We start from the raw sequence: 12,055 nt of genomic DNA, 5'->3' as shown, positions 1-12,055 counted from the left end.
ACAGTGCAGTCAAAGGCAGACATATGGCGCTGCCAAGTGCAAGTGTAGTGCAAATCAAGGTCCGTCAAGACAAATAATACCTCCGCAAAGATCCATTTTGTAAGTTGCGGTAAATGTGAATGACACTTCACATCCATTCAAAACCAGTTCGACATGATGACACAGGCTTTTGCAATGCGACAAGAAGCTCAGATTTTGGTGGCTAATGGTGAGTAGGAGCTAGCACAGAGCTAAAGTAACAAAACTGATTCCTGGATATTTCCCCCTTATTTTCAAACAATACAATTATAGAAGAGAAGTAATCCTCCATGATACAAGCTACATTGTGCAACAGTCATCAAAGATCCTGTTGCTTCTTGTCCTGGGCAATCTTCTTTCGGATCTCAAGCGCTGCATTGAAGATGCCAAGCGTCGGTTTATTGCAGACGAAGCATTTCTTGTTCTTCGAGTGATGCCGAAATCAACAGATGTAGATTGTCAGAACTTTATTTGCAATATGAGCAACTATCATTCTGAGAACTATGAAACCTCGAGAGTTATTTTCTTTGTGCAATTACTCAGTAACTCTTGAGTAACTAGATGAAATTTCCTAAGAGAACACCTAATGTTTTTGTTAGTTTGTTACAATGCGGTTAAATAAACCCTAGAGGTTTGGACACAAACGATTACAATTGACCCATGCACTGGTGACACGCAGCATCCAATTGTATGTAACAGGTTGTCTGTGCAGAATTTACGTTTCCAGACTCCTTACTCACATTCTATAGATCTGGACTAACTATGCAAGCCATGTTGTCGGTGTCAAAACCGGCGGATCTCGGGTAGGGGGTCCCGAACTGTGCGTCTAGGAGGATGGTAACAGGAGACAAGGGACACGATGTTTTACCCAGGTTTGGGCCCTCTTGATGGAGGTAAAACCCTACGTCCTGCTTGATTGATATTGATATTGTGGATGTTTACAAGAGTGGATCTACCACGAGATCAAGGAGGCTAAACCCTAGAAGCTAGCCTATGGTATGATTGTAAGGGTTGTTGTTGTTGTGTCCTACGGACTAGAGCCATCCGGTTTATATAGACATCGGAGAGGGCTAGGATTACATAGAGTCGGTTACAATAGTAGGAGATCTACATATCCGTATCGCCAAGCTTGCCTTCCACGCCAAGGAAAGTCCCATCCGGACACGGGGCGAAGTCTTCAATCTTGTATCTTCATAGTCTTGGAGTCCGGTCAATGATGATAGTCCGGCCGATGATAGTTTGGCTGATGATGGTAGTCCGGCTATCCGGACACCCCCTAATCCAGGACTCCCTCAGTAGCCCCTGAACCAGGCTTCAATGACCATAAGTCCGGCGCATATATTGCTTGGCATTGCAAGGCGGGTTCCTCCTCCGAATGATAGAAGATTGTGAACACCAGGATAGTGTCCGGCTCTGCAAAATAAATTCCACATTTCATCGTAGAGAGAATAATATATACACAAGTTCGATCTGCTGACGTTTTTTGTGGCATGACGTCACGCCACTACCAAGCCATTACTTGAATCGTTTTTTACTCTACCACCTCAGCGCATTTAGCGAAGCGGTTTCCTTGGCACGTCTCATCGAAGCAGAGATCGTGTTTCCCCTTAATCCGGGATTCTCATCAATACGGACGTGGGTAACCCAACCGCGCCCGTTGCCACGCCCCCTCTATCGAAGGTGAGTCCCAAACGGTCACGGAGACGGCTCTTGGTATTCTTCCTCTTTATAACGGGACCAAGGCTCGTTTCTTTTCTTCAATCCTCCATCGAATCCTCTCCCCGCTCCAAGTTCCAGCACCTAGAGCTCCATATTCGAGCGCTTCAGACCTTCAACGATGTCCGGTTCCGACCTCCAGGGCCGGTGGATGCCCTCCTCCATCACGGAGGAGGACGTGCTAAAGCTGCGGGAGGCCAAGTACCTGGCTTATGAGATTTCGCACAGGTTGCCTGCCGAAGGGCGGGCCATCCCCACCCCCGAGCCCGGCAAGTATGTCACCTTTGTATCCCACCTCCGTTGGGGTTTAGGCTTCCCGATGGATCATTTTGTGAGAGGGCTCATGTTTTACTATGGGTTGGAATTCCACGATTTGGCTCCGGAGTCCATCCTCATATTTCCGCATTTATTGTTGTCTGCGAAGCCTTCCTCCGCGTCGCCCCTCACTTCGGCCTGTGGCTGAAGACCTTCAATGTGGCGCCGAAGATGATCGGGGGGCGTCAAGCGGAGCACGGTGGGGCGGCCATAAGTAGGAGGGCCGATGCCCCGTGGCCCGCTGGCTCCTTCCAAGAGGAGCTCGTCCCGTGGCAGCAAGAGTGGTTCTATATCACCGTTCCGAGGGGCCGCAGACAAAAGCCGCTGCCCTCATTCCGCCCGGGACCTCCACGACGGTTGATGTCGTGGGTCAACCAAGGGCTCAACTGGGGGCCGTCAAAGGACGTGCCCCAACTGCAGGGCCGGATTCGAGATCTCCAAATGAGGGAGGTCGATATGGTGGTGGTAATGCAGGTTATGCTGATTAGGCGTATCCCGCCCTGCAAATGCCGCCCTCTCCGGCTGTGGGAGTTCAATCCGGAAGGCCCACGGATTCTTCAACACTTCATGGGTATGACACCCCTGGAGATGTACAAATTATTCTTCGGATCGCAAGAGGCGCATCCGGAATTGACTGAGGATGCTGGCCTAAGCTGCAATCGCCCGGATACTCAAGTAAGTAGTTCCAAGTCCGGACATGCCGTTTGTTTGCCTTTCGATAATTCGCCTTATGACCAACTTCGTTCTAAACAGGAGTGGATAGCGGCAGCAAAATTGATACGGTGTCCGGCCCCCCTCCCCGAGACCACGTCGGATTCCGTGCTGGTTCGGATGCTTGAGGTTGCGCCTCTAGAGGAAGGCAAAGGGGAAAGCAGGAAAGCTACTGCCTCGCCTAAGGAGGCTCTTGAAAGAGGGGGGATCGAGAATCCCTCCCTCCAAGGGGAGAAGAGGACTGCCTCCGAGGACCCGGGGGCAAAAGCCCCTAAACGGGGGAAGAAATGTTCGCCAGAGGGTCCTGCGTCCGGGGAGGCCCCGGCCGCGCAATCTCCCTTAAAGAGTCAGCCCTCCAACGAGCCGTAAGTAGAAAGAAAGGAGTTTTATAATAAGGGACATCCCTATTTGTGCTTCTGAGGATAACTAAAGTTTTTACCTTGTAGTTCGGATCTCCGTCCTTCGCAAATGAGCTCGTCTTCAGGGGACCTTCGTCCGGAGATGATGGAGAGCGAGATGCCTCCGTCCGGGGCACCATCGGATAGGGCGGACGAGCCTGAAGTGTCGTCATGGAGGGAGCCCCCTGGTTTGGCAGAGCCGGATAGTTCGGCGCCAACTGGTGTACGACTGAAGGATCTGCTTGAGAAGGCGTCTATCTCAGAAGATCACCACGCATTGATGAGCATGGTGATTGAAAGGATTTCGTCCGCCGAAGGCCGGTTGCATAATGCCGTCAGGAGTTTGCTGGCGGGGTTTGAGGTGCGTAAAAATGACACATCTTTTAATAGTTTAGCATATAGAATGCGCCCTGTATAGATAGTAGCCCCTGAGACTCGGTAGGTTGTCGAAATCGACAGCGTGCCGAGGATCAAAATCACAGGTTTAAATTTACGCCGTGCCGATGCAGGTGGCGGGTCGTCCGGGGGCCAGCCGGACTGATGGAGTTGCTGAACTAAAGCGGCAACTCGTTGTTACGGATGCGGACATCACGCTAGTCAACAGGCGACTTGATGAGTCGCAAGGTAAGTGTTTTCGTGCGGTCACTTGGTAAGGGGGCCAAAGCCAGCTCCTTACAACATGTGCGTGAAATGCAGATAGTGCCGCTGCTGTGGAGAGCCTTCGGGCCGAACTTGCTCAAGCCAAGGAGTAGGCCAGAAGGAGTAATGCGGCGGCCTCGAGGGCGGCCGAGGAGTTAGCGGCAGAAAGGGCCGCACACTACCGGAGCGGGGAAGAGATGGCCGAAATGGCCGTGAAGTTAAAAGATGCTACCGACCGCAATGAGGCTCTTGGGAAGGAGCGCCTAGCGGGGCAAGAAGACCTAGAGAAGGCCACCGCCGAAGTCAAGGATGCCCACTCTGCAATGCGGGCTATAAAGGAAGAGTTGCGCCAGGCCGGAGAAATTGTAGCTGGCAAGCCTTTTCTGCTGTGCCGAAGGTTCACGGATCCAAAGTATGCTCAGCTGGGCCAACTGTGGGGTCCGGAGGACCCTTATATGGACTTAGCAGCGAGTGCGGCGGATGTCGTTGTGCATTTTCGAAGCCAGAAGGATCACAAGACGGAAGAGCTGTATTGGTCTCAATTCCATAGTCCGGAGCATTCACTTCCGCTGACCGGTCGTTTGGCCGAGTGGGCTGAGCTAAATAGGTTGTCCGGGCTTGCTATGAAGGATATAGTGACCCATGTCCGGCCGGATAGGCCCGAGCCGAAGAGTTACTTTGGCTTATTGCAGCAATTTCTTGGGGCGGTGCCGCATATCAAGGCAATGAAGCGGTCGGCATGCATAGAGGGTGCGCGGATGGCACTCGCTCGTGTGAAGACACATTGGACATAGATGGATGCCAGCGCTGTTGCGACCCCGGGTTCGGATGATAACCGGTTACCCGCCGAGCACTATTTTGGCCAAGTGCTGCGTGGTGCTCGTGTAATAGAGTCGCAGTGCTCAAAAAATGTTACGTTCGAATGAACGTTTTTATGATGTAAAACAATATTTAAGATGTAAGCGCCTTTTATACTTGTGCGTTCAAGTAATAGAATATCTCCTATGCGGCCGTTCATGTATACGTGTGTATAACCTGAAAGATGGCAGTCGTCGGCTTCAGCCCCCACGCACAAGGTGCGGGGGTGTTCGCAAAAAATAGCGCGTTTTCACACTTAATCCGACGTCTCGGTCCTGTAAAGGAGGTGGTAGCGTAGCAAACGAGGCAACCGGACTATAATGCTTTATCACTTTCACTTAGCCATGGAGTTTGAGGGTGGGGCTACGACATAGCCCCTGGGGGCACCGCGCTCTCCGAATTTGGGGCGCGTATGTGCCTGACCGGGAAACGGCCCTTCGTCAAAGCGGAGGAATTCTAAACATTCCCATGGTCGATCGAGTGGTTGACCAGTCTCTCGCTGTATCATGACAGTCAGTTTTCGGCTTTCTCTACTGAGGTGCTCGCCCAGCCGAACTGGGGCACAATCGTAGTAGTTCTCCTGGTGCCGCGTTAGCCGATGATACGGAATGTAAGGCAGCAAAACACAGGAGCCGGGCAAACCCAACATTTGACCAAAGACATGATTCGGAGCTGATGCATATAAGGCCTAACTCGAGACGCCGAACACTCCCGAAGGTGTTCGGCCTTTACAATAGCGGGCAAAACAATGCCCTAAGCCCCTTGTGTCCAGGTACGGGCTAGTTCTTCTGGCGTGGCCGATGCCAAAATGCCAGGCTCCACTCTGGTTATAATGAGAAATCAGGGGATTATAGCAACAAGAGACAGTAAGAAAGGTTTACGTAGGGTCTTAGTCTGAAAAGAGTCCTTGCAACGGGTCCCTACTGCACGTCTGCGCATGTATCTCCGTTGTGCCGTATCCTGGACGGGTGTGCATGCTATTCATCTGTAAAAAGAAAGGAACTTAGTTTGGAAAAGAAATCGTGCGAGAAAGTGCATAAAAAATTGAAATATAGATTAATAAAGCTGAGCCTATGCTAGCTCATTATGGCTTATATGTACAAACCCTTGTGAAGGGGTGTGCGGCTAGGTAGCCCCTAGCTTATTCATTCTGGACTCGTCTAGCCATGTCCGGGGTCTCAGGCGACCTTTTAATGAAATGATGCCACGTGGACCGGGCATTTTAAGCGTAAGAGACGCGTAATGTGGTATTGCATTGAAGCAGACGAAAGCTTCCCGTCCCAGTGATGCTTGATAGCTATTTTTAAATGGGGCGACATGAAAGGTTAGCTTTTCTCGTCGGAAGTTGTCAGGTGACCCGAACACAACTTCTAGTAGTAATGAACCTGTGCACCTGGCGTAAGGGCCTGGCGCCACTCCTTTGAAGGAAGTGCGGCTATGCCGAATTGTAGTGGGGTTTATCCCGACTTGCGGATTGTGTCCAGATATAGCAGGTTTAAGTTACTACCGCCGTCCATCAAAACCTGCGTGAATTGCAGTCCGTCTATTATGGGATCCGATATCAGGGCAGTCTATCCTGCGTTCCGGATACTTCTGGACTAATCCAGATGGTCGAAAGTGATTGGTTTTGACATCCAATCTCGGTGTTCCGCTGGGGTGGACCGTGCGACACTTGTCTTAGCGAGTGCCGTGTTGGTTTTTCGTACTATCACATGAAGTGAGTTTACTGTTTTGACTTCTTGTGGGAAAGTCTTTTGACTTCTGGTGCTCTCCTGGTGGGGTTCGTCATCGTCCTCGCTTGGCGCATCGAGCCCCTTGTGTCCGGCGTTGAGTCTGCCGGACTGTTTAAAAACCCAACAATTTCGGTTGGTATGGTTTGCAGGCCTTCCGGAGGTACTGTGGATTTGACATATCGGATCTAAGATTTTGTTTAAATTTGATAGCTCGTCGCTGTTGTCCTTAAGAGGCAGTGTTTTATTGTTTGGCCGCGAGCTTTTGAATCCGGCGTTGACCGCCGTGCCCTTTGGGCTTTTTTCTTTATTCCGGCGCTGATCTTTCCCGCGCCGTGATTTTCCGTTTCCATCTCTGATCTCGGATGTACTCGGGTCACTAGTGCTGCCTCTTGCTAGCCAGCTGTCTTCTCCTGCGCAAAAGCGCGTCATGAGGCTTGTTAGCACGGCCATTGTTCTTGGCTTCTCTTGGCCGAGGTGTCTGGCGAGCCATTCATCTCGGACATTGTGTTTAAAAGCTGCTAAGGCTTCCGCGTCCGGACAGTCGACTATTTGGTTCTTTTTGGTAAGGAACCTGTTCCAGAATTTGCGCGCTGACTCTCCGGGCTGTTGGGTTATATGACTCAGATCGTCTGCATCCGGAGGTCGGACATAAGTCCCTTGAAAATTTGCTCTAAACGCGTCCTCAAGCTCTTCCCAACTTCCAACAGTGTTTTCTGGGAGGCTTTTGAGCCAATGCCGAGCTAGCCCTTTGAGCTTGAGGGGTAAGTATTTTATGGCGTGGAGATCATCTCCTCTGGCCATGTGTATGTGTAGTATGTAATCTTCTATCCAGACTCCGGGGTCTGTTGTGCCGTCGTATGCCTCTATGTTTATGGGTTTGAACCCTGCTGGAAATTCATGATCCAGCACCTTATCGGTAAAACATAGCGGGTGTGCGGCGCCCCTGTATTTGGGTGTGCCGCTGTCTTCGAACACTTGTCGTGTTGTGTTACTTCCTGGGGCCCTCCTTTTTGGCCCGTAGATGGACCTAGTTGGGCCGTCCGTTTTCCCAGGATCATAAGTCGGCTTGTGTGCGGTACCGCTTGTCGCTTTTGGCCTGTCATCTGGCCGTCTATCCGGCCAGGCTGCCTCTTTATTTTTTGGCTGTGAGGGCTCTATGGCTTCCTCGTCAAACTCTGGCAGCAGCTTGCGCTTTGGGTAGCTCTTTGTTTGATGGCCATTGCCATATTTTTCTGCGGACTTGAGTATTTTGCTCCACTTCATTCTGAGCATGTCTTCCGCTGTTTTGAGCTTCCTTTTTTCCTTCTTCAAACTTCTTGCAGTGGCGACGAGTCTTTTGTGAAGGTTCTTATGCTCCGGTGGTGTGTCCGGACTATTGATTGCTCCGTGAAGGGGTTGATTATCCGGTTCGTCCTGTTCGGATGGTTGCTTGGTTGTATGTTCGTCGTCCGCTGGTTTGCCCTGCTCTATCGCTGGGTCGTTAGGAATGCTGCTTTGATTGATGCGGGACTTAGGGCGGCGTTTACGTCACCATTTTGGTTGTTTATCAGCGGGATTATCCTCTGCCGCGTCCTGTTGTTCCTCGGTATCGCTTCCCCTTGGGGTGTCCACCATATGTATGTCATGTGACGAGGTGGCCTTCCAGTGCCCTGTAGGCGCTGGTTCTTGATCGTCTCCGGCATCGTCGTCCATACCGTTGATGTCTTCGGAGTCGTAGTTTAGCACGTCAGTTAGATCGTCGATGGTGGCTACGAAGTGGGTGGTGGGTGGGCTCTGAATTTCTTCATTGTCCGCGTCCCAACCATCCTGGCCGTAGTTCGGCCAGGGCTCTTCGGATAGTGAGAGATGCTTCAGCGAATTTAAGATATCCCCGAAGGGTGAGTGCTGAAAGGTGTCTGCAGCGGTGAATTCCATGGTCGGCGCCCAGTCGGATTCGATCGGCAGGGGCGCAGGAGGTTCGGAGTCCGGCAGAGAGTCCGGCACCTCGGAGTCATGAGCTTTATGCGAGACAAGGTAAGTGTTCGGCTCCATCGCCGTAGAAGTTGCAGCTCCCGAGGCGGTGTCCAGCCATCCGTCCTCGATCTGAGCGATCGGCTCCGGACTATGGGTCGGAGCGGATTCATGTGCGGCCTCCAAGGTGCTGTCCGGCGGCAGAGTTAGGTCGTGCCCATCGTGACAGCGCGGCACGCTCGGCTGTGGCTCAGATCCATCGAAGATCAAGTCCCCACGGATATCGGCCGTGAAGTTTAGGCTTCCAAACCTGACCTGACAGCCAGGGGCGTAGCTTTCGATCTGCTCCAGATGGCCAAGTGAGTTGGCCCGCAGTGCGAAGCCGCCGAATACGAAGATCTGTCCGGGGAGAAAAGTCTCACCCAGGACTGCGTCGTTGTCGATTGAAGAGGCCATCAAGCCTATCGGTGACGACACAGAGGAACTCTCAATGAAAGCACCAATGTCGGTGCCAAAACCGGTGGATCTCGGGTAGGGGTCCCGAACTGTGCATCTAGGCGGATGGTAACAGGAGACAAGGGACACGATGTTTTACCCAGGTTCGGGCCCTCTTGATGGAGGTAAAACCCTACGTCCTGCTTGATTGATATTGATATTGTGGATGTTTACAAGAGTGGATCTACCACGAGATCAAGGAGGCTAAACCCTAGAAGCTAGCCTATGGTATGATTGTAAGGGTTGTTGTTGTTGTGTCCTACGGACTAGAGCCATCCGGTTTATATAGACACCGGAGAGGGCTAGGGTTACATAGAGTCGGTTACAATAGTAGGAGATCTACATATCCGTATCGCCAAGCTTGCCTTCCACGCCAAGGAAAGTACCATCCGGACACGGGGCGAAGTCTTCAATCTTGTATCTTCATAGTCTTGGAGTCCGGCCGATGATGATAGTCCGGCCGATGATAGTTCGGCTGATGATGGAAGTCCGGCTATCCGGACACCCCCTAATCCAGGACTCCCTCACATGTGAATGCACTTCCTAGAACGTAGAGACTAACAAATAAGTCATCAAACTATCCAAGCTCTATGAATGCACTTGCTCCTCAATATCAAAGGGAAAAACTTATCTATTATCAAGTATATTTTCCATATTCCCTTTGAACCCCATTGGCATCTCTCTGTATATGTAATTTATTATTTGCAAGCAGGACAGGTCATAAGATAGTCCTATGCAATCAAATAAAGATCTGTAACTCCAACAGAAATGGTGCACCAATTGAATAATATTTCAATTATTAAGCGGTCATGCATGGTACTCTCGGAACTAATATTTCAATTAAAAACATTCATATCACACAGCTAAATATAGATAGGAAGGAAACTCTAAGAACTCATAAAGCAAATATAAACTTGGATTTGACATTCTAAATATAATGTAATGTTGCATGCTATATGGGCCATATGGCTGAAAGCTTGAACCAACAAAACATTCAGCTAGTCCAAAGAAAATACATTCAACTAGTATGGATACAGAAGTTTGTTTCCACCACATTGTCATATATCCATAATCATATGGTGCTTTATGTAATAGGGTAAGTTCATATGTATATATAATTGAGCTGAATACGCAATATCTCCAAAATTAGAAGTCTTGTGCAAGTGCTAATGTTTCAATAGTTAATGACTAGAACTCAAACAATCATGGTTCCATGTTACAAACAAACTATTAGCATAGCTATGCAAATGAACTAGATTTTCAACATGACAAACTTATTGATTGCATAGATGAGTAGGCAAAATTATCACCACAAAATCAGAAGAAACTGCAGGGTACCTTTAATGCGCAATGCTCGCAGAAATAATGCTTACACTTTGTGACTACCGGGTCAACAAAGGGTTCCCTGCATATGAAGCAGGCAAAGGGCAGTGCGTTCTCGTCATCACTATCTTCCTCCTCTGCCTTGACATCACTAACATCCAACTCACGCATCACTATGCATCGTTTGTGGGCTTTCTCGGCCTCATCCCACTCCCTCTCGAGCTGCCACCCAGACTTGTAGTCACCTTTGTCGTGCATGAACTTGCAGAGCCACAATAGCCCGTCTCCTTATAATCCTTGCAAATGTTGGGTTGGTAGTCGAACCGCGTTGAGAGGCGTATGTGCACTAACGACCGCAGGGGGCCGTGTGTGTTGCCAGCCTTCTCTCCGGAAACCTTGTGCTCCCGCCTGAAGTTGGCCTTGTGATCCGTGTAGCCGTGGATCCCCTTGTAGGGCTCCCGGAGGAGGATGAGGCAGAGGGGTTCTTCTTGAGGGACTCCTTGGCCTGCTTGAGCTGTCGCTCGCGGATGGAACGAGCATCATGGTTGTATGTCGTCTCCGTCTCGAGCATTGCAGTGGCGCGGTTGTCGGTGGAGGACTGAATCGTCTGGGACGACTTGAACTGGAAACGGTGTGGCTTGTGTGAGCTGTTGGCAGAGGAGAAGAAGAGCTTGCTAGTAGTAGATGGCGGCTTCTTAGATCGCGTCGCCGCGATGGCCCTGGAATCATCACCGCCACTACCTTCTTCGTCATCGGAGCTGACGGAGGCGGTAGGATGCTTCTGGATATTCTTGGGTGGCTTCTGAAGAAAGTTACACATCGGCGCCGAACCGCTAGCACCGGGCTCGCCACCTCCGCCATTGAACATGGGGGTAGGGTTTGGGGGAAGGACGAGCTAACACCAAGAGAAATTGGGTCGGGCTACACTGGTCCAAGTGAGCCGTTTTCTACTGGGTCTCTAATGGGCCAACTAACCGTGCTCAACTTGGTCTTTAGTGGGCCAAGTAAGCCGTGTTCAACTGGGTCTCTGATAGGCTGGTCTGTCCATGCCCAGTGCGCTTACATGGTTTGCAACCTTCTGCAAATTATGATGATCCTTTTTTTGTTTAACAACGATGATCATCGCCGTTCAACTCAAAGAAAAAAAATAGGATCATCATCGTCGCTGCCCCCTCTTGCTCCTGCTGTCCGGCGGCCCAATTTTGTGGTTATGTTTCTATGTCGGGCTGGGTGTAGCCCGGCTGCATGTCGGACTGGGTGTACATGCCAGACTGGGTGTAGCCCAACTGGGTGTGTGAGGCGGCCTTAGTGGGCTCCAAGTCATCCACCTACCCGTCCTCATAGAAACCTCCTCCTCGACTCCATCACGGATCATCTCAAACATCTTCATGTCTGCATCATCGTACACCGGCTCGCTCGCTTTAGGCATACCAGTGAACGGTGTGGAGGCACATAGCTACTCCACGACCGATGTCCAGTCAAGCTGCAATGATGAACAATCCGATAAAAGTGATGGCACCGCATTGACATCAACGATGAAGGGCACTTGCCAGTGGCGGATACCAGGGACTTCCTACCAAGCTGCTTGGCGTTGTAGTAGTATGGGGTCTTGTAATGCTTCGGACATGGTGGCAACACGATCGGCGACAATAGCGGGGGCCCGCGTCCCAGTCTCCTCCATCCACCACGTCTGCCACCTGCATGGCCGCCTCCGTTGGCCTTTTGCTTCTTGAGCATCGTCTTCTTTGCCGCCTTCACTTTGAGGCGGTAATTTTTTCTTGTCTCCGAGTTGATCTTTCACACGAGCGTGGTCATCGGATCCTCCACCACCGCCATCTCCGACAGCTTCTCTTGTTGGACCATGAGTAGATGGCAGCGAAAAAGGGCGAGAATTAGAAG

General features: G+C 50.8%; 1 pseudogene; it reads right to left on the bottom strand.

Moving 5' to 3' along the window:
- Positions 1 to 337: 337 nt before the first annotated feature.
- Positions 338 to 11,837, bottom strand: LOC119293767 (annotated as a pseudogene).
- Positions 11,838 to 12,055: the final 218 nt, after the last annotated feature.

Source organism: Triticum dicoccoides, chromosome 4B, assembly GCF_002162155.2.
Source record: "Triticum dicoccoides isolate Atlit2015 ecotype Zavitan chromosome 4B, WEW_v2.0, whole genome shotgun sequence".
NCBI lineage: Eukaryota > Viridiplantae > Streptophyta > Magnoliopsida > Poales > Poaceae > Triticum > Triticum dicoccoides.
Note: the sequence above shows the minus strand (reverse complement) of the source record. Positions and strands in the feature narration are given on the sequence as shown.